We start from the raw sequence: 23,598 nt of genomic DNA, 5'->3' as shown, positions 1-23,598 counted from the left end.
GCCTTTATCCAGGTTTATCGCCCGCGGCCAGACCCACAAGCAGCATCAGCACCAGCCACCTCTTCATCTTCAGGGTCAGGCGATAATCCCCGCCGCGGCACCGCCGGAGCGGGCAGGGGGGAGGCGGCGGCGAGGGCCGGCTCCGCACACGCACGCACGCCGCCACCGCCGCTCAGTCAGGCACTTCCCGGCGAGACGGCGGGCAGCTCCCGCTCCCCATCCCGCGGCGGCGACGCCGCTCCGCCAGCCCAGCCCAGCCCAGCTCTCCGGCCGCTGGAGCGCGGCGGCAGCGCTGGCCCGTSCGCACCGCCGCCTCCGCAGGCAGCAGCTTCCCGGGCGGGAGGTGCAGTGCCGGCGCTTCAGCCCCGCTCCTGCTCCGCCGCCGCCCGCGCGGGGCGCCCGCTCAGCCTCGCCTCGCCTCCCCCCAGCCCACGCAGCGGCCCACACGCACGCGCAGGGGCGCGCGGGGCGAGCACGCGCCGCCGGACCCCGAGCGATGTCCGCAGCCAGGCCCGGGTGGCGGCGACCCCCTCCTGCCCTGCTCGAGCTCTCAGGCCGACGGCTCGTGCGGGAACCACCGGGAGCAGCGCCGGCCGCCTGCGCGGCYCGGCGGGACCACCCCGTCCCGTGCAGGGGCGCACTCGCGCTCGGGGAGGCGCCCCTCGGCCCGCCGGGACCTGTAGTTTCGCCCCTCCCGCCCGCCAAGGGTCCCCGGGGGAAGAGGCGGCGGGAAGGACTGCAAGCCCCAGCATGCCTTGCGAGCCCCGCGGAGGGCAGCGCGCGAGCGCTGGTAGAGCCCGGGCGCGAGGCGAGSGCGGCTGGGACGGGCTCCCGCGGCCGTTTGGAGGGCGGTTGCTGCCCAGCGCGGGGTTTGGGGCAACCTCGCCCACGCCGCGGCGCCCCGCCCTTGCGGAGGGCCGAATTCTGCCGAGGTAGCCTTGCCTGGCCGGCGTGCTTTCCTCCGCTTCCTTCCGCCTGTCTGCTGGTGGGGGTCTTGCCCACACTGTATTTCAACTAGGGCTACAGACCAGAGCTGCGGCCCCCAGCCCGTGCTGCAGGGCGCTGCACGAGCCGTCCACCACTTCTGGGCTATCTGCCTTAACTAGTATTTTCTCCTACTCCACTYGCTGAAGTTAAGCACTCTTCCCTGATAACAAAAAATGGGCCAACATATGTGCTTCCCTACTCCTCATGTGCTAACATGCAAGTATTTCCCAGTTTTAACATCAAGCACACCCCAAACTAGAGTAGCATAGTAGACGCGCTCCTGCCGAGCCTGCACCGTGTTCATCAACACACAGCAATACATTGGGGGATGGTAAACCAGGTAGCAAGAGTATGGAGGGCAGCCTCCTCTSCACAAGGGAAAAGAGGAGTTCTTTGGCAAGCGGACAACAGGATGTGAAACCATTTCATGACATCACACTTGCAAACGCAATGGCATCCCTTCACAGCATGTAAAAGATAGAGCTGCGTTACTCCTTCCCTTCTCCTCCTCCACTCCCGTGCTTCACTTGTCAACAGTTCGCTTGCTATCTCACAACTTGGACGTCACAGCATTATTTAAAATAKTCACTATAAACAGACAATAACTTTTCTATGTTCATGAATTCAGCATCAATATATGCCAACACAAAGCTGAAGAACGAAATGTTGTGGTTCACTGACAAGCATTTTTTGTCTTCATTGGCTTTTTATTAAGCGCATTGCTGAAAATCTGTTTTAAGTTCTTTGACAATRCTAATGATTGTATGATGTGAAATGGCACTATTCTCTCCTGACATCAGGGGATACTTCAGGCATACAGAAACAGAGCAAACAGTTTATGTAAAGATGTCATTGTTGGCTTATATTCATAGGTAGCACTCACATTAATATCAGAAAGACAAAACATTTGTAAACAACAGCAGCACCTCATTTGAGATGTTGTCTTACCCCATAGTATTTCCCTTGAGTTTTGTTTAAGACATTATAGCTGTAAAGTGAAATTTGGTCGTATTAATTGAGCAAAATACATAGATGAATCTGAGGAGTGCCTGGAAAAATAATTCTAAAGGTCAAATTCAGAGAACACACTTTTTCTTYCAATAGCAGGTCTACTCTGCTGTAGCTTCTCATTTCTGTTACTGTTATCTAGTGCTACATACGGTACTTTTCACACGATTGCCTGTTCCACTGCCTATTCAGTTACCAGTATTGCATCTGATCCTATTATTTTAAATATCTGCACCAACAGAAACACTACTTTGCTTCTTTCAAATTGGTCTGTGAACATTTTGCTGATGTCTTTTTAAAAAACACATTGTGAACACCTTAATCAACCTTAATTATCTCCTTAAACTTGCTTTAAAAACCACTTGARCATTTCTCTCCAAAAAATGCTTTATATAGCTAATATTTCAGACAACTGACCATCTGTTATTCTTGAAAACATTTGTTATTGTTTATTGGCAATATTAATGAAAATTGATTTGAGCCACTGAATAGATTAAATCATAAACAGAACAGGTAGGAAGACTAAATCCTCTCTTCATAAAATGTTGTAAGATCACGTTATGGTATGTATTCTTCTAATTTCTTACCRAATTTTTGACTCGGGCTGATGTCATGCAATGACTAATATATTGCAGCAATGTATACTTACCTTAGAAAAGGTACTCTATTGTTGTTGAGAATCATCAGAATTTGCTATCTATTAGCCTGTCTTCAGTGTGGAGGTGTTACAAAGGCAAGTCTTGAAACAACAGGGAAGCTAATTTGCTGAGATCTTACATCTTACATATACAGAAAATCTGTTACCATTCTTCATGACAGAATCTACTTGACTATGTTGTAAGCATATCAGACAAATTATTTAAGTGATTAAATAAACACAAGCTAGGAAATTATAGCATTTTGGACATGAGATAACTATACTCCACAAGTTCCTATACTGCTAAACCAATTGCTTTTACTTCCAACCAAAAACGGGAGGTGATGTGATAGTTACCAAACTGAAAGATCTTCTAATATCCTCACAGCCTGAAAGAAAGCAAGGCATTATTGTAGACACATTTTCCACATTTTTCACAATGAATTTTGAAAAGCAAACAAAAAAATCAACACAAATTAATTATAATATTGTTGTCATGCCAGACTTTGAAAGAAGCCCCACAGATCCAGACTTGCTGGATACTACATAAGCACACAACATATGCCAGTTTACAGTGTCAACAGTAYTTAGTTTTCTACAATACACCTTTTCCTCAACCAAGTATTTTTCTCCTTTTTCTCTGCCGTTTAATTTTGTTTCAATGATTCTTAATACTTTCTGAAAATGAAACTAAATATTTTGGATCACACAAAATAACTTTTGTTAATTTTGCCAAGAAAATTGAAATTATTTGCATAATTCTAATATCAGCAGCACTGACCTCTTCTGTAACGATAGCTTTATTGTTCAGTTGGGCAGCCACAGCCTCAGAAAAGCYTAGCACAGCTGATTTTAAAATTGTCAGTGCAGTAACTCTTTAGAAACTGTATAATATTAAACACTGGTGAACACAGTAGAAAAAGAAGAGAGAATGAGAATGCACASCAGAATCAGTATCCAAGGAATGCAAAATTAAACAAAGGTTTTCAGTACTACAACATGATCAGCTTAAGTAAGTCCAAAAAGCTTCTAAGTGTTTAAATCCTGCTTTTGCAAGAGCAGCTTGCAAAAGTGTAGACAACCTTCCAACAACATGTTACAGAATCTACTTCTTTGTGGCAGGCAAATTAAGTGAGCAAAAGGAGGTAAGGAATCTTTTCCCTGGCACAGTCTGGAGAATAGAATCAATTTTGTATTTACATTTCTCCACTTTTTGATAAAACTGTGTCTCATGGTTGGAGATTTTTGTTTTCCTATTTTGAATCATTAGAAACAGTGGGTTTATAAGTTAGAAGTCTGAAAGGGCTTAATCATGTAGAATCTGGAATATTTCTATAGTTTTCCAACTTTTTAGTTTCTTAACATACAGCTTCACTGTTTTGGATAGAAGTTGGAATCTATGGATATTTTCATTTACTCAGCAGAATAAGATGAGAATTCTCCTTCAAATGTATTCAAAATCCAGAAGTTTTCAGAATTGCCCATGCTTCCTTGATCAATGACTGCTTCCAAAGTTCAGGAGATACAGCCTCGAAGTCTTAGGATTTAAACTGAAAAGACAAACACAAGCATTGTGTGATGTCACCACTGTGGTATTTGAACCCTATTTAACATTCCTCATGCTCTAATTTGAGTGCAGGAGAAGAACATCATTCATTTCAGGAAGCTCATATGGAACACAAGCTGACAAGGTCTGSGAAGTACAGCTATGTGAGGGGAAAAAATGATTTTTCAACATTATCAATCTTGGAGCATGTAAAAGATTCACTCACTAGAGCCAGGAAATATTTTTCCTCATTCTTAYATAATGTATTAGTATAGTATTGCTCAAATAGTTGAGTGAATTGTGGTTTGTGTTTTGCCTSCCTGTGAACAACCTTGTATTCATCGTTACTTGATGCAGGACAGCATCATTTGGTTGATCTGCCTCACACAGAATTTTCCATATATATAATGGAAGGTCAGACATCTATATTACTGATTCTTGATTAATATGGTTCATAGAGCTTTATCCTAATTCCAGTTCTCTGAACCTTTATTTTTTCTTCACTAAACTTTCTCTTTAAAACTGCTTCCCCCCCCACACACACAATATGTACAGGAAATGAGTTTATAATTTCAGAGAAATAAGCATATGATCATTTAGGKGTTGGGGACAAACTCTTTTCAGTTGTCCCGTGTGACAGGACAAGAGGCAATGGGCAGAAATTGAAGCACAGGAAGTTCCGCCTGAATGTGAGGGGGGATTTCTTCACTGTGAGAGTGACAGAGCACTGGAACAGGTTGCCCAGAGAGGTTGTGGAGTCTCCTTCTCYGGARATATTCAAGGCCCGCCTGGATGCAACCCTGTCTAACATGCTCTAGGTGACCCTGCTGAGCAGGGAGGTTGGACTAGATGATCTCCAGAGGTCCCTTCCAACCTTACCAATTCTGTGATTCTATGATTCTAGGTTATGCCCAGCTTCATAGCAAATCTGCTTTCTGATTTCTGGGTCTTTTACTGACTGTAACTCTTTGCTATCGAGACAGGCCTCATTTTTTTTTTCTGTTCAGTACGATGACAAGTATACAGTTAGTATTAACACAAGCAGCTATGTGAGCGATAGAAGAAATGAAACTAGCTTTTCTTCCCCTGTTGCAATAGCCCGATTGTCCCCCACGGGCCACATGACACTCCCCATGTGACAAGAGAATCATATACTGCAGCTAATCAGGAGCCGTACACGTACTGACTGACCATCTGGCTGCTGCCAAATGACCCAAAGTAAAGTTAAATAAAATGGCTGAGCATATTTAGCAACTCATTGTCACCAAAGAAGGCCTCTGTCTCCTATTCCCCTCTCCTAAACTCATGRTGGAGGGAGCTGCTGTCCTGTCCTCTCTTTTACTTAGACCTTTCCACCCTCTCCCTGGCAGTCTCYCCCCTGCTCAGCAGACCTCTTGCTGAGCTGTCTTTGCACAAAAATATCAGCAGAAAACTCTTCACCTTTTTTCCCCCCTCAAGTTAGTTTTCTGCCACTTTAGCATGCAGAAATGACTCAGTGAAGGTAATGGCAAAGCATCCAGGCCTGGTAGGATGCAGGGGTAGGAACACCTTGCCTAGGGAAGGAGACAGAGAAGGGCAGGAGACAGGGACCACGGACGGGAGCACTCTGTGGCCAGCAGTTAGATCAGTCTAGGCTGCCACTGAACTTCAGGCTCAACCACATGAGCTTCTGGAGGCCTCCCATAGGTGCAAGAACTGGCAAAAAGGGAGGGGAGGCAACATGCAGTTTGCAGACAAAGGGAAGGGAGAGCAGGACCTTCCCCTTTTGGTAATGGTGAACTATATTAAACTCAGGCCACCTCATACTGACTTGTCCAAGGATGGCAAACTAAWAATGACTAAATTCTTCCAATATTGTGGGCATTAATTTGGCTTTCTCTCCTCCACCATGATACCAATTATCATGAAACTTGTAATTAACTTAATTATATTTGAAACTTCTACCCCTTTCCTATTTAGCTGAACAAGTTTCAGAATCTGTCTTTAGGGAGTGAAGTYAGTCTAAAAGACTGACACATTAACAATTGCATAAGTCCATTCCCATAGGAAACAAAATAAAAAATAATAAAATACACACCTATAAATGGTCATATAATTAAAGAGGTRCTGTCAGCTGCAATTATTTTAATTAACCAATTAAAATGTTTTGCGATAGAGCTCTTTAAATAGTATCTTCTGCTTAAAAGAATACCCCTTTGACACGTTCTTTTTACCTCCCATTTCCTACTTGGGGCTATAGAAAGGGCTCCTTGTGGACCAAAGAATAATCCYAAATATGCTCAAGTTTATCTTATGTACAGTCTTTTTCCCCTCTTTGTGTGTTTCCCTGCTGCCACATTAAGCAGCCTCTTGCAGTACTGTGGAAAAGCAAGAACTTGCGTTCTGCAGTGGAGTGCAGGAACATGACGTCATCCTGCTCATGCAGGAGCGTGACACTCATTTTGAGACAAACCTTCTTTTTAATTATAGTCACAGGTTATTTCAACATATACATATACATATACAAGGGCTACACACTTCAAGAATTTACAGGAGAGCCATACATTGCTGTCCATCGAACATATCTGTGATGTGTTTGTATGGATTAACACAAAATAGTTTTCCTGAAGGAATTAGGCAATCAGAGACTTCTGAGAATCCCAGAGGGGGGCTATATGCATCATTAAACACTTAACTAGGCTGCCTGAAAATGGAGCTAGCTGCTTTTGAAAATCTCTTTAATACTTCATTGTCACAATTCAGCATCATTAACCATGAAGATTCTGTCTTATATCACTGCTTTTCTCTCATTTCTTTCCTTCTTTCCCATACTCCTTTCCCTGCTTCAGATTGGTTTTGTGTTTCTTCTACAACTGTCCTCTACCACCATGTATACACTTTCTTTCAACAAACAGCAAACCCAAAACCCTTGGGTTTCATACCCACCCCTTTCTTTCTCACCTTCCTACCATAAAACAATAAGCAACAAGAATAAGGGAGAATGGGTCATTTCATACCTATTGTTTTCAGGACAATAGGTCATGACAGAATGCAGAACTGCAAGTACTGAATTAATTTCAAATTTGGAAAGCTTGGGTTCCTTCCCTCCCCCCAGCAAACAGGACAAGAAAATTATTTCATTTACTTGATAATTTATACTCCATAGAATCTGAATATTCAATGAGCTTTGTATACAAAGGACTAGATATGACTCATGGATCATATGGCTGACAACACTGTGATAGAGAAAGGAAGTATGACAATCAAAAGAAATGTGATACTGATCATGCACAAGTGTGGTCAGAGACACAGAGCAAAATCCCCCCYTTTTCCCCTCTCTTTTTGTTTATTTGTGTAATCATTCCCTTATTTCTGCAAACACTTAAATGGATGAGCTTTGCTCTCCTCAGAAGCTTATGCCTTACCACGTGCRTGTTTATGACATCAGGTTCTTAACATTTACTTACATTGGCAATTGCAACATTTTCTGATGGAAATGTGTTTTTCAATTCAGGAATGTTTATTTCATATTACAGTCAATATAGTGACTCACTTTTAAGTATTCTCAGAAGTTTGCATTCTTAAAATATGTTCTTTGCATTCTTAAAATATGTTCAAGTGAGCCTCATAAGATATATTTCTATTTTTTCCTGTCAGATTATTAACCATTAATTATTTTAGTCAATAATTATTCTTCCAAAAATTCAAGAACTACTACTTTATATATATATATATATATATATATATATATATATATATATATAAAAGAAAAAGCATGGGATTATTTGTATGATTAAGGCAAGGTTTTGGCCAAGATTCTGACAAAGTGACTTGTAAAGACTTCAGAACATATGCTTTTCATACCAAAATAGGAGAGTGAGTTTATAAATCTGGATTTTCCTAGAATTAGTTTATACTAATCTACTAGCATTCATAYAAATGAATTCTGATGAGCAAATGCCAGCCTGTAGCATAATTACATCTTAAACCAATAAAACTGTAACCAACAAATCCAGGCAATCCATTCAAAATTCTAAAGAATATTATTCATGCAATAAATAATATGCAAAGATTAGTCTTGGAAGCATTATGAATTTGTACATATTATTTGATTAGAAGGAATGAACAGTAGCAGGAATATAACCAAAAAAATCTTAACTTACAATAAAATAAAATTGGGAGAATTAAATTCTGATTTGATGTAAAGACAATGACATTACTTACCAGTAACCACAGTTCTTGCAGATGTGTAGTCCACATATTTATTCATACCACAGATGTGCGTAAGTAGACAGCATGGAAATTCTTTCACTTTGGCTATACCAGGGTACACGCAGGCCTGCCTTCCCTTTAGCTCAGAGYACATGAAGTGGAACATCCTAATTCAATTCCTTCTTAGCCTCAGAATCCCAAGTGACTGCTAACATCAGAAGGAAAGAGGACAGGAGGCAAATGTGCGTGTGAATAAATGAGCTTGAGAAGCTTCARTTACTAATAAATCTATCTTATATCTCAAAAATAAAAGGGAGGTCTATATCTGAATATCTATGAGGTAGGTATCACCTACTGCATATCATACCATGGATATTTATAAAGTGGGGGTATATTTAGAAGGAGAAACTCATCAAAATACTCATAGTGAGGWGCCTCAGAGTCCTTCAGGCAAACAGTATCAGGCCCAGATGCCTCAGCTATGGTAGACACTTGGAAAAGTTATGGCTGAATCTTCAAGTGGCTTCTCAGAGGTGAGAAATAGTGGCTGAGGGCATTAAGGGAGGTAGGGGGAAGGGAAACAGGCAGGCTGACAGCACTCACTGCACTTTGAGAAACTGCAGGTGTTTTTTTTAGGGATATCTTACTCAGAATATTTTGTAGAGGGAAAGCATAGGAACCAGCATTTCTCCACTTTCAAAGGTAACTGCAACCAGGAAGGATTCCTCCATTGAGGAATGTTAATAAGAAGCAAGTTACTAGTGAAGTGGCATGAAGAAATAGCTCATGGGATTCACGAGAGCCYAAGTTAGCCTCCATATTTTGTGATTCTCACCTAGAACCAGGCAAATTGGCACAGTTTCACTTTGGATATGCAGGTCAAAGTAGGGTTTTCCTGCACAGACAAGTTTCATCCTTTCTTCATTCTGGATGAAACATACTTTAGTGAAAAATCCATCCCACATTCTTTTTTGTCTGCATACCACAACCCTGTCTACTACACATGACACTTAGTACTTGCCTGCTCTAACTGCAACACCCACAAGACACTGCTCAGAATAAACCTAACATACATCGGTAACCTCTCCATCATGTACACTACRAACACATCACACCTACTGTTACTTTGTAGTTCTTAATGATTACACCAAGGGAAGTAATACTGTCATTTTCAACTCTCCAGTCCTCCAGTGCAGACAGCTGCCATTCTCTGCCCCTCTGCAGAACCTCAGCTTCCGCAAAGTCACAGAGCCTGTGTTTACCTGAGGTGCTGCAGCTTTTTCACCTCAGCTGAAGTATCCACAGTGAGCCAGCCTGCCCACATACAGCCTTGCAATGGACTRTGCATTCAGCTCGCTGACCACATGCAGAAGGGCCTTCCAGGACACAGAGAATGCTAATTTCCCACATCCTGTGAGAATCCCTGGGACCTACTGCATCTAACACCATATCTGTATGAGGCAGTTGGTGAACCCTTCAACACAGATTAGTCCCATCAGATTATGCCTTTCAGGCCACCTACATCCATCTCAGCATTGCTGCTGCCTCCATCAGTTCTGAGCGAGCCCTGGGATGGCAGGCAGATGTGTGTTACAGTACAGCCTCACAAGCACACCTGGGTCTGTAGGGCCAGAAAAGGCACTATAATTAACATCCACTAAAAGTCCCAGTGTTCACAAGGCAGATTTTTCGCCATACAAGACAATAAAAAGCACTAATTTCCTTCCTTCCTCTGCACCTCCTCARAAAGACAAAAGCATGGGTTTCCTGTCCCTCTATATAAAAAAGACCCCCCAAAATCCCCCTGCTTCCTTTTCCCATCTATTTCCTAAGCCATGAAAAGCACCGGTTTCTCTCTCCTTCTCACTGACCTCCAAAGTATAAAGCAACTCTCCACCTCTTGAACCCCTCACAAGCTTAGTTCTGCACCTATCTCCAAGAAGTTGGCAGTCTGAGGAGTATTCTTCACAAAGGCCAGTGGTCAGGCCTATGCCATAAAAGTTCATACAAAGACAAAACTCAGATGTTTTCAGGCAGTCTCTTGCTGCTTTCTGGCCTGCCCTATATCACCTACAGGCTGTGGTAGCCCAYGTTCCTTGCCATCCCTTTCTAGCAGGCCAGCTGGGGAGGTGACAGRAAGGAAATATAAAGAGCCCTCCAAGCCCTTCCTGAGAAAAGAAGAGCAGAAGACTTCAAATAAGAGCATGTTGTAAAATATATGTACATCTGTATGTAAAAATATTTCTCATAAATAGGACACTTGGCCATAAATAACCCCTCAGATTAAATAAAGCCAAATGCTTACATGTTAAGGCCCCATCTCTGTGTTGCTATGCAAATCACTGYAGTAGAGGGGCAAAGAATTCACCCACCATGAACAAGGGCTGTTCAGGCTGGAAGCTGTTGGGATGGTTCTGTTGCTTGAAGGGCTGAGAGCAGGTGGCCCTTCTTTGGGTAAGGTTATCACAAGAGTGAAAGTCAGGAGGTGCCTGAAAAACTTTTGAAGAAGCTAATGTTCCAGTAATAAAGCACACATTCCCGCTGGTGGGTGAGACTGCACTTCTCTCTCCAGCCCCACCGAGACCCATCACCTTCTTAATAGCATTGTCTGTAACAACRTGGTAGCCTGCTGCATGTGCGTATCTTTCCTATCTTCTTCAGTTTCAACAGTGAAAGAGAAGAACTGGATCAATGCAAGGACTTCCCCACAGCTTGGGGGGAACCCAGCGCTGGAACCCCAAGTTTTTGCAGCAATGCTGGGGAGCCATGACCACTGTCTTTTGAATCCCCAGCATGGCCAAGAGCTTTTCATATCAGACCAAAGGAGGAAGAAGAGAAGGAATGTTCTTCAGTTCTACAATTTCTTTGAAAAATGGCACCTGCCTGGAACACGCTGGTTGCAGTTTTGGGAGTTATTGTGGAAACCAAGGTTTCTGTTCTAAGTGGGAAGAAGCCAAGTAGGTCCTGGAGCCCAGAAAATGCGTGTTAGTTATCTTCAGCATCTGTCAGGTTGACCATTCAGTTAGCATGTGCCTAAGAGACTTTCATGTACATATGTAGCAAAATTCCCACAAGTAGCACATGGATGAAACTAAACTTTGAGAGAAGGCATCACCATGAGACAGCTGGAAACAATAGGAATTCTGTAGCAAGAACTGCAGATGGCCAAAACCCAAATATGCAAAGAGAAGTGCTGTGTTGCTTTAAAAAAAATCCCTGATCATCAAACACTTTGTTAAGTGATTGAGAACCAAAATGGAGCAAAGCAAGGTTCATTTTACATGAACATCAGACAAATGATGGTGACAGAGCACTAGACCACGTTGCCCAGAGAGGTTGTGGAGTCTCCTTCTCCGGAGATATTCAAGGCCYGCCTGGATGCAACCCTGTCTAACATGCTCTAGGTGACCCTGCTGAGCAGGGAGGTTGGACTAGATGATCTCCAGAGGTCCCTTCCAACCTTACTGATTCTATGATTCTATGAAATGCTAAGGGCAGTGCAGAAGTGCCTACTCTACTCTTTCTCCTATCTAGAATGAGAGATTGTATACACTACATAGCTTGAAGACAGAAATACAACTTCGTTGAAGACAAGGAAGTTATTCTCTTGTGCTAGGTCATGATTTGAACCAAGTTGTTATTACAATGGTATGTTTTGAAGGAAAGCATGTTTTTAAAAGACTGAGCTTTCAAGAAAGAAAGGAATTCACTTTCGTGACAAAGGAACTTTTCCAGATCTTTTGAAGTTCAATTAAAAGAAAAAAAAAATCAAAAGGAGATTTTGTGATTTCTAGGTTTCTAAAAATACTTGCTGCTCATTTTTATAGATATTCTCTTTTCAACTTTGAGTTAGAGAGGGAATAATAAAGATTTTAATATGCAAGGCTTTTAGATTTTGAATTTTAACCCAACCTTTTACACTTTTATTTAAAAGTTATTAAAAATGTATAATTTTATAACTAAACAGCAAGGTTCCTCCCATCCCTAGGAACTCTGAGGAGCATATTACATTCTTGTTTCAACATTTGGTGAGGCAGAATGGATCGTGTTAATCAGCAAATTTCTCCTTACAATCTCAATAAACTTATYGAACTAGAAGAACACTGAGAAATTGTGTTTGGAGTTCCAGTCCCTCACTGTCTTGGAAAGCCTGCTTGATCCAGTGAAAGAAGTAGAGTACTGCCTGGAATAAAGACAAAATATATTGTAATGTAGAACACAGGTGACCATCTTTTGTATAGCCAGATTCCACTTTTGTACCTAAAAAGTATTTGAGACTAGACCATGCTGCCAGGTCTCCTTCCAGGCAGTACAATAAGTGCCATAAGCCACCAAGTGTAACATCTCAGAATTAGTATTTTACTTTCTGTCAAACAGAAAACTAGAAATACTCCACCCAGTTATTACTCCATTCTTCCCCTTCTCCCTGCAAAACTCCCTGCCCTCCTTCATGTCAGGCAGCAGTACCCTTTTCTATCAGCTGAAAGGACCATCCTTCTTCACCAGAAGAGATTAGTTTGTTCCCTCCACATCTACAAATTCCCAGAGTCTCTTGCTGAGCTGAAAGCATTTTAAATGTCAGCAGTGAATCAGAAATCCTAGGCTGGTTGCTAGCACTTGTGCCTATTTGTTTTATGAAGCAGATCCAGCTGACTTTCCAGATCTTCAAAGGCTTCATATTCCCTCTAACAGAGCAAGATAACTGTTTTTGCCCAGTATGACACCAGATTTAACAAAATCTCCATGACACATATATATCCATCGTGCTCGCACGCATGCACACACACGCACACACATGCACGCACACACATGCACACACACAGCAATGCCCCACCTGACCTGCCAACCAGCCAGCATTGCATGGAGCAGGTGAAACAGCCATGTGAGCTACTTCCTGACCCAAGARCTTACTATAAGATCAGGGCCATAGTTTAAAACAGATATCAAAGAGCTGCAAATCCTGACATAAAAAACCTAAACATTCTTTCAGCTCTGTGAATGCAGCAAAGCCTTCTAAAATTAAGTACTTCTGTTTCTTCTCTAGTCCCTCATTTTATCCACTTTGTACCTGTTAATGTAACATTATCAATAGAGCAAAGAGGCTTGGAAAAGAAAATCTGCAGAAGATTAAGAAAATACAGAGCAATTTTCTTGAGGATAAAAAGCACTGCCCAGTGAACACAGAAGGGGATGAGATGTCAATGGTTAGTTTTAAGCTTTATTTCTGGTCTAAAACCAAAGATCTCTTTATAGTCTAATAGAATTACACACTTGAGTCTACCATTAATAGCATGCATGGCGCCAGTGTAATAAAAGATGGAAATTCTTTGTCTAATGATTTATAAAGTTCAATATTTCATGTCAGAGTTTCCACAACATTATGGTTCTCAAAAATTCTCAGATTCAACTAACAGTGCTCAGTAAGACGTTGATCTTCTAATGAATTTGTGCACTTATTTTGGCAATGTTACAAGCACTGAAGGGAGAGAGAAAGAATATATGCACTGAAATATCCAGCAACATTTCTAATCTGCTTTGTACTTGGGATTTTAAGTTACTCATTTCATCTTTCCACCCTCTGGGATAATTACATACTATGGAACATGTAAGTGTCTCCTGAAAAAAAAGTGTATTTTTTTAGTACCAAGTTCTATAGAATATGTAGTAAATAAGTATGAGCAAAGATCATTTCAGCAATAGGCTTCATTTCAGATCTGTGACCACAAATAAAAAGAATGCATAGAAAATGTTAGTCCATTTTCTACCATTGATCCATGGTGTCTCTGTAGCGCTATATAAAGTGAGCTTAGTTACTTATTTTTAACCACGTATATTTAGTTTTAATGGTTCAGCTCTTCTTCAGTCATCAATAGAGAGCCTTGTTACCATGGTAACAGACAGATGGATTAATGTGATGTTTAGAGAGATACAGTCATGCCAAATTTTGATATATACAGTGAGCACTAATGTACTGCATACCCAAGAGGGCATGCATGCAGAAAATCTCAGGGACAGTCCTCCACATGCACAGAGTGGCTTAATACACAATTCCCATCATCTTTTGACAGCAAGTGGCCATCTATCTCTGACTTACACCCTTCAAAAATATGCTCTGGAAGTCATGGATAGTTGCTTTAGAAACTTAAAATTAGTATCTAATGAAGCCTGTTAGAAAGGGCTGCTGACAACACCTAACATATGCAAACTACACATATATTAGGCTACGAAGCTACTGGTCATCTTAGAATCACGACTGGTAGTCCACTTCTTGAAATACAATCTGCCACTTTYAACTGAGATCCTTAAATTTTTCCTGTATGCTTTATTCATTGCTGGTCTCACTAATGAGAAAGAAGGTATGCAAAGGTATGCAAAAATCATCGAATTTTTACATAGCGCGCACAGTTTGAAGATAGAGTAGTTCTTCTTAAAAACTTTTCATGCTTCCCTCTCTCTCAAACATCAGTGACCTACAGCTTCATGGTCCATCTCACCCCTTTCCATAAAGCCACTATTCAGCTTTTCTTGTCAAAATGCTCAGAGATGAAATTAATGCAGGAATAAAAGATGAATGTTACACTATGAATCCCTGTTAGCTCGCCCTTTCCTCATGCTGATAAAACCAAGAGATTTTGGTAGTTGCAGTTTTTATTCCATTTTACTCTCCATGAAATGTTTGAACCATTCCACTGCCGCAGAACATCTTTAATACAGAATCTTGAGACAAGCTGCTAAATTCATTAAAAAGCCAGGTATTTTTAAAAGACAATCTGACCTACAGACTGAAATTCCAGCACAAACTTGGTGCTCTTAGAAATATTCTAAATGTGAAATCAGCAGTACTTTATCCAGATCATACAATTTATGTTACAAGAATAATTTAATTAGAAATGTTTTTCACCCATCTACACAAAGTGATAATTATCATTCATCATGAGCCTAATATTCAGCTCTCCTTCCAGGCCTTTTTAAATTGTAATATTAACTATAGCAATTAAGCTCTATGAGTGACCACAAAAGGGCCTTTGGATATAATTCTCACTGAAGCTGGTTGGAAGTATACATTTCAAATTCATGCCAATTAATTTTATGCTTGGATTTCTTTGTAGGTGTACTAGATGTACTAGATACGAGTAAATGTTATATTGGTCATCTCCTAATGATAATAAAATACTGGTCCAATTTCTTTCTTCTTTTTTTTTGGTTTCAATGTTTTGCAGCACACTGCCATTCCTAAGAGCCCCCAAACCAAAGTAGTTGGCCACATGAGGACACCCAGTGGCATGGGGTTGGCATAGCAGTTCCCCAGCTGCTATGTTGGGTGTTCAGACACCCACATAATGGCATTGGAGACGTTTCTATTCCAGAAGGTTGTCCTATGCTAATAACCGTCCTTCTGACACTTGTAGCCATCTTTACTTAGCACATTAGATCAGAATCAGATGAAAGTGAATGAAACTTCAGATTACATTTGCCTAGTCCCTCTACCTAACCACACGGGACTTGTGAGGGGCTCTACCCACACACACACCAAATCACAGGACTGCAACGTCCCCCAGGTCGGATGGGAGCTCATGAGGTCTTGGTCTAAGCCCCTGCTCAAAGCAGGGCCAGCTGGGAGCTCTAGCTGGGTCACTCAGGGCTTTACCAGTTGAATCTTTAAAACCTTCAAGGACAGGGAGTGCACCACCTCTCTGGGCAACCTGATCCACGGTCTGACTGACCTTATTAGGAAAATGTTTTCATTATCTCAGTTAGAAACAACCGGTTCTTGAATGAAGCCAAACACATGGTCAAAGCTGACCCTGGACAAAACACCAGTGGTTGAATGGCTAAACTACAGTTTCAAACTCTGTCTTCTAAATTCTGTGCCTTACTGATCCTAGAAACATACATGCTGTACACAGCTGGCCTTTTGTATTTAAAAACAATTCAAATCTTTAAATTTGAAAGATGTTCTGTTGGATTTTTTGAAGAAAACTCGGGACTGATACCTCTTCTTAAACAAGGGCCTCCTGCTGTATTCAGACATATACAAAATTCTTTGCAGGAGATTTAAATACTGAACTCTTAAATCTCTTGATTTGGATATTGAAAATAAGAAGTCCTTTCTAAACCTAGCAGAACAACATGTATTCCATCATTAGTATAGTCGCAAGAGAGAAAATAAAAATGACTCTTAATTCTTCCTGTTTCTGAGGACAAACTCCAAACCACCTTCCCAACAGCTTAAGCAAGAAAATTTTAAACTGGATCAGCTGTTTTTGTTTTTTCAGACCATTTTCTATGGGCATAYCTAAAGATTTCATCCATCTCCCGTGGGTCACTTAAAACTCTTGCAAGCCTGACAGGACAAACGGAACTTTGATCCTTAATATTATCTGGCTCACTTGCTAGGCCTAAGATCTTCTATATTTAATCATTCAGGTATGGATGGAGAAAGTAAAAGAATTCTGGAGAGATGTCTGTGTATCCATCACAAGAAGTGTATTATTTGTGTCCTGTAGGTGACTTCAAGAAAAAAAAGACAGCTGCAGGAATGGCAAACTCCACTCATTTAAGAAATGCATTAGCAGTCACAATCTTTTTAGCCAAACAGCCTAATGCTGTCTTTTTATCCAAAAAAAATTGCTGGAGCAAGACTGGTGGCAGTGCTGTCTCCTTTGGCAGCGTTCTATGAATCAGCTCCAACCCCACAAAGCACAGAACCGCAGCTCTGCTCTTCAGGCTCTGATAAGGTAAGGGCTGTACTGGCATCCCAAGGCATTGAACAAACACAATTTATTGACACTCCGCACAGTTACCTCCTGCCACCTTTGTCCTAATTTGCCATTTACTATGTTATCATTTTACTCATGAAGGACAAAATCCAGACTTCACCTGTACCCAAATTCTCACTTACAACATTCAATTACAGGAACTAAGTGGGTCTAACGTAATGAGAAAAGCTAGTCATCCAAGTAAGTGTTACACGCTTATGTCAGTACACCATCTGATTTCCATCGCAAGAACAGGAGCTTTCTTTTCCTGTGGAGTGTTATTCACCTATAAAGGAACAGCATATTACTTAATCTAGTACCAGCTAGGGTGGACAAAAAAAGATAAAGTGCAACCAGGTTCCAGAGAAGGCAGAACAGGAACACACTCCCAGATTTTATTCCACCCAACTCTAACACTTATAAGAAATATTGGCTGACCAGTCCTCTGAGAGGACAGGATATAGATGGTGCAGCTCCCTAAATTCCCTGAGTTTTTTTCCCATCTGTAGTGAGATGGAAACAGACACATCTCTGATTTTGATTTCTGAGTTTTCAACAAGCTTTCAGATGAGCTCCCTTACCAAAGGGAATGCAAAAACCTTCTCCACGCATGGATAAAATTAATTTAACATCTTCCTCATTGAGTTAGCAAACCTGTGGGCAAAATCCTCTTGCCCCACTTCACGCTATGGATGCCATCTCCCCTCAGAAGTCCTCATTCCTCAGAGGGTCCCATTGTCACAGAAGCTAAAGCCCGGCCTGCAATGTCAGCTGTGCAGCATGTGAGTATCCACAAGATGCATCAACCCTGATGGGAGTTGAAACATTATAGGTTTCTACAGGAGTTAAGGAGCAATCACATGCTGTGGAGGGTCACAAATATCCTCTTAAAGGACCCATTTCAGCTACGGATAAAACAGCCATGTTCTGGAGCCCACAGCAGGAAACACACAGGATGGACAACTTAATACATTGGGCTGTCACCAAGAGGCTTCTTCAGTCCTGCCAACCATAATTTTGGAAGTTTCCAGCTCTGGTCACACTAACCTGGAAACAATTTTCTCTGTAGAAAATACTACTTCCAGGCCATCACCAGATAAAAGTGATAAACCTGATCCAGCTGGTGGTGTAAGACCACCTCAGCTACCTCAGCTGAGACATCCAGGCAGAGCTCCAAGTGCCAGGCCATCCTCTAATAGCACCATAGAAATACTCATTTTTGTTGTTTCTTTTGTAAAGTCAGTCAGACATGTATTTTTTTTCTGGAAGAGGTTAAAGGCTTTTCCAATACACTACAGCAAAATGACAGCTATTAAATGGCAACAGAGTACTGTACTAAAATGGAATATATTCCCAGATCCTTAAAGACATGCCATCCAGTGGAAAATAAAAAAGCTTGTAAACATATTTGCTAGGTCTCTAAAGAAAATGGCTGCATCACAGGAGTTGGGAAGAGATCTATAATTTACTCATCTATTTAAGAAAGGGGTATGGGCAGAGCCAAAGATTTACAGTTTTGGAAATATTTTACTCAAAGAGGAAGAATATTTTAAACACTCAGCAGGTAAAAAAAATGTGTAATTTAGTAAGGGATAGAAATAAAAACCAAGTAGATACATGCACATGCAAGAAATCCTTCCAGCATCCTCAGACCTACCCTATGAAACTTGTATGTTTTGCACCTTCATGAGGAATGCAAATCTGTGCGCCACTGGCACTCAGCAAGTGTTCTGATCCCCGCTGTGCCACATGAACTCAGGCCAAGGCACATGACAACCTAAAAGATGTATGTTATCACCATCTCTTACACTTGTAACAGTCCTCTGACCAGGCATAGTGTCATCRTACACGAGTGCTATTTTGGGATATATAACTGAAACCCTCGTTATACTGCCAATAGGACTTTTGTCATTTACTCAAATGCAGACAGGCTTTGACTTTAAAAGGCAATGGAACTATGGTGTCAAGGTAACACAGGCACAGTGAATTTTATCATAATTCACCTGAATAACCAAATATAAACTTGAAATTAAAGAAAAATCATTTCATCTTCTGAAGTAGTAAGCTGGGACTTAGAAAGACAGTTCTATGGTTAAAGGAGATGACTTGCAATCTGGACATCCAGACTCTATGCTCATGTTTTTGCTAAAGAACTACAGCTTTGTGCAAACTGATTGATTTCTTCACTCTGCCTTCTTTAAATGGAAAAATACCTCACATAAATCTGTAAAGCTAGTTCAATTAGTATTTCTAAGGTGTCTTGTGATTCTCAGATGCAAAGCCCTTACTATAATTGTTCTTATATTTGACAAATGATCACTGAAGTACTTCTGTGATCAAATTCTATAAATTGTTATTCAGTGCCCAGATTTTTTCTACAATACACTCTGAAGGAGGCAAGAGACCTGAGGACTTACTCTTAATATGGAAATTTCAGACACCAGATTTTTAAGAAAGGCACAACAGTAATCAATTTACTGTAAAAACAGAGATTACTCTAGGAACCCAATCATAGTATCAGAATTTTTTGTTTTTCTTATCCAAAAAACTAGAAAGTTCTTCAAAAATACTTAACCAGTTTCTTCATGCCACCATCTGTGCACAAAGCTAAGGGTGCACAACACTTTCAGGAATACTGAAGCCTTTAAAAATTCAGGAAACTACAATCACCCAACTGAGCTAACAGGTAAAGCTCAACTCTCTGAGTTCTAAAGAGTACATTAACTGCTACATTTTCTGTCTTTCCAAAATCAGTATTCAGCTCTCTCCCAAATTCTTTTCCATAATCAAATTCTGTTACTGAGCAAGACAGTTTAACCAGTACTTGAATCAACCTCCTTTACGTTTTGAATTGCATTTTCAAAMCCCAAGCATGATTCCGTGCCTCAGCTGGCCAACTTTTTTTTACAGCAGTACTCAAATCCGCTTTGGGTATGTACAATTGGACAATTAATGATTTAGTAAATTTAAAAATTTTAAATTACTGCATTTCTTATGTCCCAGTCAGCTCTTTCTCTTCTGAAGACCTAAATTTCAACCTTAGCCTTCAAATGAAACTAGCCTTCAAGGGGACGGGGTGCAGCAGAAACAAAAGTAAGGACTGAGCTGCTTGGCAGCATTACGTTAGGAAGTCTGCACACCATGCTTTCAAACTTCTTGATACAGTTGCTTATAGACAGGAATATCAAACATTCACAAGGGTTAAAAAAATCTTAGGGAATATATTTAGGCAAATCTGTTCCTTTTGTATTTTTCTTAATTTTCTTTTCCTTCTTGTGGTCTCTCTCACTCCACTTCCACGCTCTGACCTCATCAATACTGTCCATTTTTTCTGAACTGCCATGAGACAGAGACATGGTGTTCACCAATTTTGCATGAAAACACAAGGACTGACATAGAAATCCTAATTGTAGCTTAAGAATAATGGAGATTTACACATATTAAAAAGTGAAAATTTTGGTTGCTTCACAGCTGTCTTCTTTCAAATTACAAGATTTTTTATAATAAAACAAGATCACAGCAGAATCCACAATTGCTTTTCAGTGACACTCATGGCATCCCAGATATTGCAAACCTCAGCAAACAGTAAACATGCACACAGTGCCTGAATTTGGTCATGCAATTACTGTTGCTTTGCCCAAATTTGAAGGTATGCAAGCTTAGACTGTTGCCAGATTGGATTAGTAAAAGTAATGCATTTTTTCATTCTATCATTACCTTATGATCTAATTATTTGCTCATAGACTTTTATATGCTAATTTTATGAAGATTTGAGTACTTGATACTAGATTCATTAAAATCAGTGCTTCAACTGCTGGATGAATTTTGGGAAAAGATAACTGGTTTAATTCTGAGTAACCATATGTAGATCAGTTTATTTGCACGTACATCAACGACAGAGAAGGAATAAGGAGAAAAAAATGCAAGGATCTTATATAAAGCACACATAAAAAGAAGAGAGAAAGAAAGAGTTATATTACATTCAATTATATAACAAGAAGAGATTAATACCGGTACCTAAATGGACACAATTCTGCCAAATATCATGTGGGTTTTTATTTTAAAAAAAAAGGCAGAACAGTTTATTTTATAATATTGAGAATTTTAAGTTATTCAGTAAGACATAGTGAATTTCATGGGTTTTATGCCCTAATTTAAGTCCATGTGAATGATTAATAGTGACAGATCGAATCTGAATCTTTTAAAGATAGATTCTTGGCATTGCTCAAGCCAGGATTAAATAACACCATTACTTCTTTTCTCTTCTTTTTTCTTCTCTTTCTTCCTAGCTCTGAAGATTTGAAAGTGATGTCCTGATTGATATGAACTAAAAAAAAACTACCCTGAGAAGAAAAACTAGATTTGATCATCAAAGACACAAAAAATAGGATATTATCTCTCATGGTTCAATAATTCTCCTAGCAGATATAATGATAATATTGACACAATCTACAGTCAGAATGACATGGATGCTGTTGTTTTAGTTTTACACATACTAATAACATTCAAATACTTTATGTAGCCATATACACTTTAGTACTACGATCAAATAAAATAAAATTTACTTCTTTGATATTGTCACTGTGCCATTAGCCTAAGACCATCTTTTCTAAGCTTTTGCAGAAGCCTTTATTATTATTTGTGGTGAAATCATAAAGATCTACAGTGTTAATGCTGTTCTAAAACATGTCCAGAGTTCTGGGATGCTTTTTACAAAGGAGAGAAGCAGACTGTAGGTCAGTAGGTGCCTTCCAGATTAGGAAAATGGAGTTAGTGACGATGAGTCAGATGCACAGCAGACATAATGCCTATTTGTTTTACAGTAGCTGCTTCTTAATTGTTTAAAAATTTGTTTAACTGACACAGTATATGGACTCTTAGGAAATGGGTTTGGATTAGTTTTAAGAAGTACCATGGACAAGAAGTTTCCCAAAATACTAAATTTTTGCTTAGCAACCCATTCCCCTATAATGAGACCCTTAGTTACCAACTATAAATGACGATGAAGAGATACATGAAAGGAAGCTGTGGAACAAGTAGTGATTTTGGATTTATTTACATTCTTTGCTCTCTGCTAAAGTGCTGACTGTTATATACTAAAAGATACTTCAGTTGTCCATACTGAATCCTGTTAAGTTAGTACACCATTTGATAAAGGAGCACATTCAATAAAGCAAAAAATAGATAATTAATTAATAAATATATAGTAATTAATACCATCAACAAAAGTAATCGAGAATGACTGTGACACATCCAGAAAAGAAAACAGAAAAGACAAATATGGTTCTCAAGGTATTGCTGTGAGATCACATTCAGATAGATTTATATTTAAATTAAAAGTGATTTACAGAACTTGGGAGAACAAGAATTTGGAACAAAAATTATTTTAGAGCAACATTTGGAACAAAAATTATTTTAGAGCAACATTTGTCAAAATGCAACTTAGTAAAATGCATGGGAACTAAGAATTTTTCTTAATTCTTTTAGTAATACCACTGATATGTGGTATCAATGTTCCCAGATTTTCAGAARTTTGCTTCTGAATGATAGTGCTTTCATAGGGTGATTAAATGACTGTAAATCTAACGCAATGATAAAACTTTTTTTCTGATACCTCTGGAAGTATAAGGTCTTTTCTAAAATCATGGTTATTGCAGTCACTCTTCTGAAATCTTCTGGAGGCTCTGTCTAAGTGAAAGCTATCTTAGTCAAAGAAATCAAATTAGCACTTAAAAACTCACTGATTGAGAAAATTATTTGTATTATATGAAAATACCCATGACCTGGAGCCCTGAAGAAGAAAGGGTAGAAAAACAATACTGAAAAACCGAAAGCTTCTTTCTACACTGTATGAATTTTGAAAAGCAAGACAGCTATKTGGAAGTAGTGTTTCCTTCTAGCATCAGAAATCACCCAAATTTACGCCAGAAATCAGAGTTATTGAGTATTTTACACTAGAAAAAAAATCTTGCTCACCTGTTCCTAATCAGTACTCCAAGGGCAGACCATAATGACACCAAAAGGACCCCACCCAGATAATCAAATACATGTGTATATATGTACACATACATATGTATAATTTTAAAAATATATTTTTATATACATACATATATAGTGTGTATATATATATACACACACACATATATACACACACACACACACACGTATATACGTACACTCAGGTTAGTGTCTGGACTCACAGGTGAGCCACAGTTACCTCAGTCACTGATACACTACTACAGGCTCAAAACGTGCCGAGCGCGCCCCGCTGCCCTCAGGCACTGCAGCCTGCCTGCAGGGCTGGCAGCTCCTGTGACCGCCTCGTAAGCCCAGTCCTACTGCCTCGCGGCGGGGGTGGCCGAAGCCCCTCGGGCTGCCGCCTCCCCCCTGCCCGGCTGCGCGGCCGAGGAAGAGGAGGAGCAGGAGGAAGAAGAGGAGGAGGCAGGGCCGCCGCCGGTGCGTGCCCGGCT

General features: G+C 40.3%; 1 long non-coding RNA gene across 1 annotated transcript; it reads right to left on the bottom strand.

Moving 5' to 3' along the window:
• Positions 1 to 3,100: 3,100 nt before the first annotated feature.
• LOC146599760 (uncharacterized) lies at positions 3,101 to 23,521 on the bottom strand. Its single transcript, XR_014894935.1, has 3 exons — positions 23,305 to 23,521; positions 8,382 to 8,577; positions 3,101 to 4,182 (listed from the first exon to the last, which is right to left on the bottom strand). It is a non-coding gene; the product is annotated as an uncharacterized LOC146599760 (long non-coding RNA).
• Between the last annotated feature and the right edge of the window lie 77 nt (positions 23,522 to 23,598).

Source organism: Rhea americana, unplaced genomic scaffold (genome assembly GCF_003343005.1).
Source record: "Rhea americana isolate MKP2758 unplaced genomic scaffold, rheAme1 scaffold_134, whole genome shotgun sequence".
Classification (NCBI taxonomy): Eukaryota; Metazoa; Chordata; class Aves; order Rheiformes; family Rheidae; genus Rhea; species Rhea americana.
This window is presented reverse-complemented; position numbering and strand designations above follow the sequence as displayed.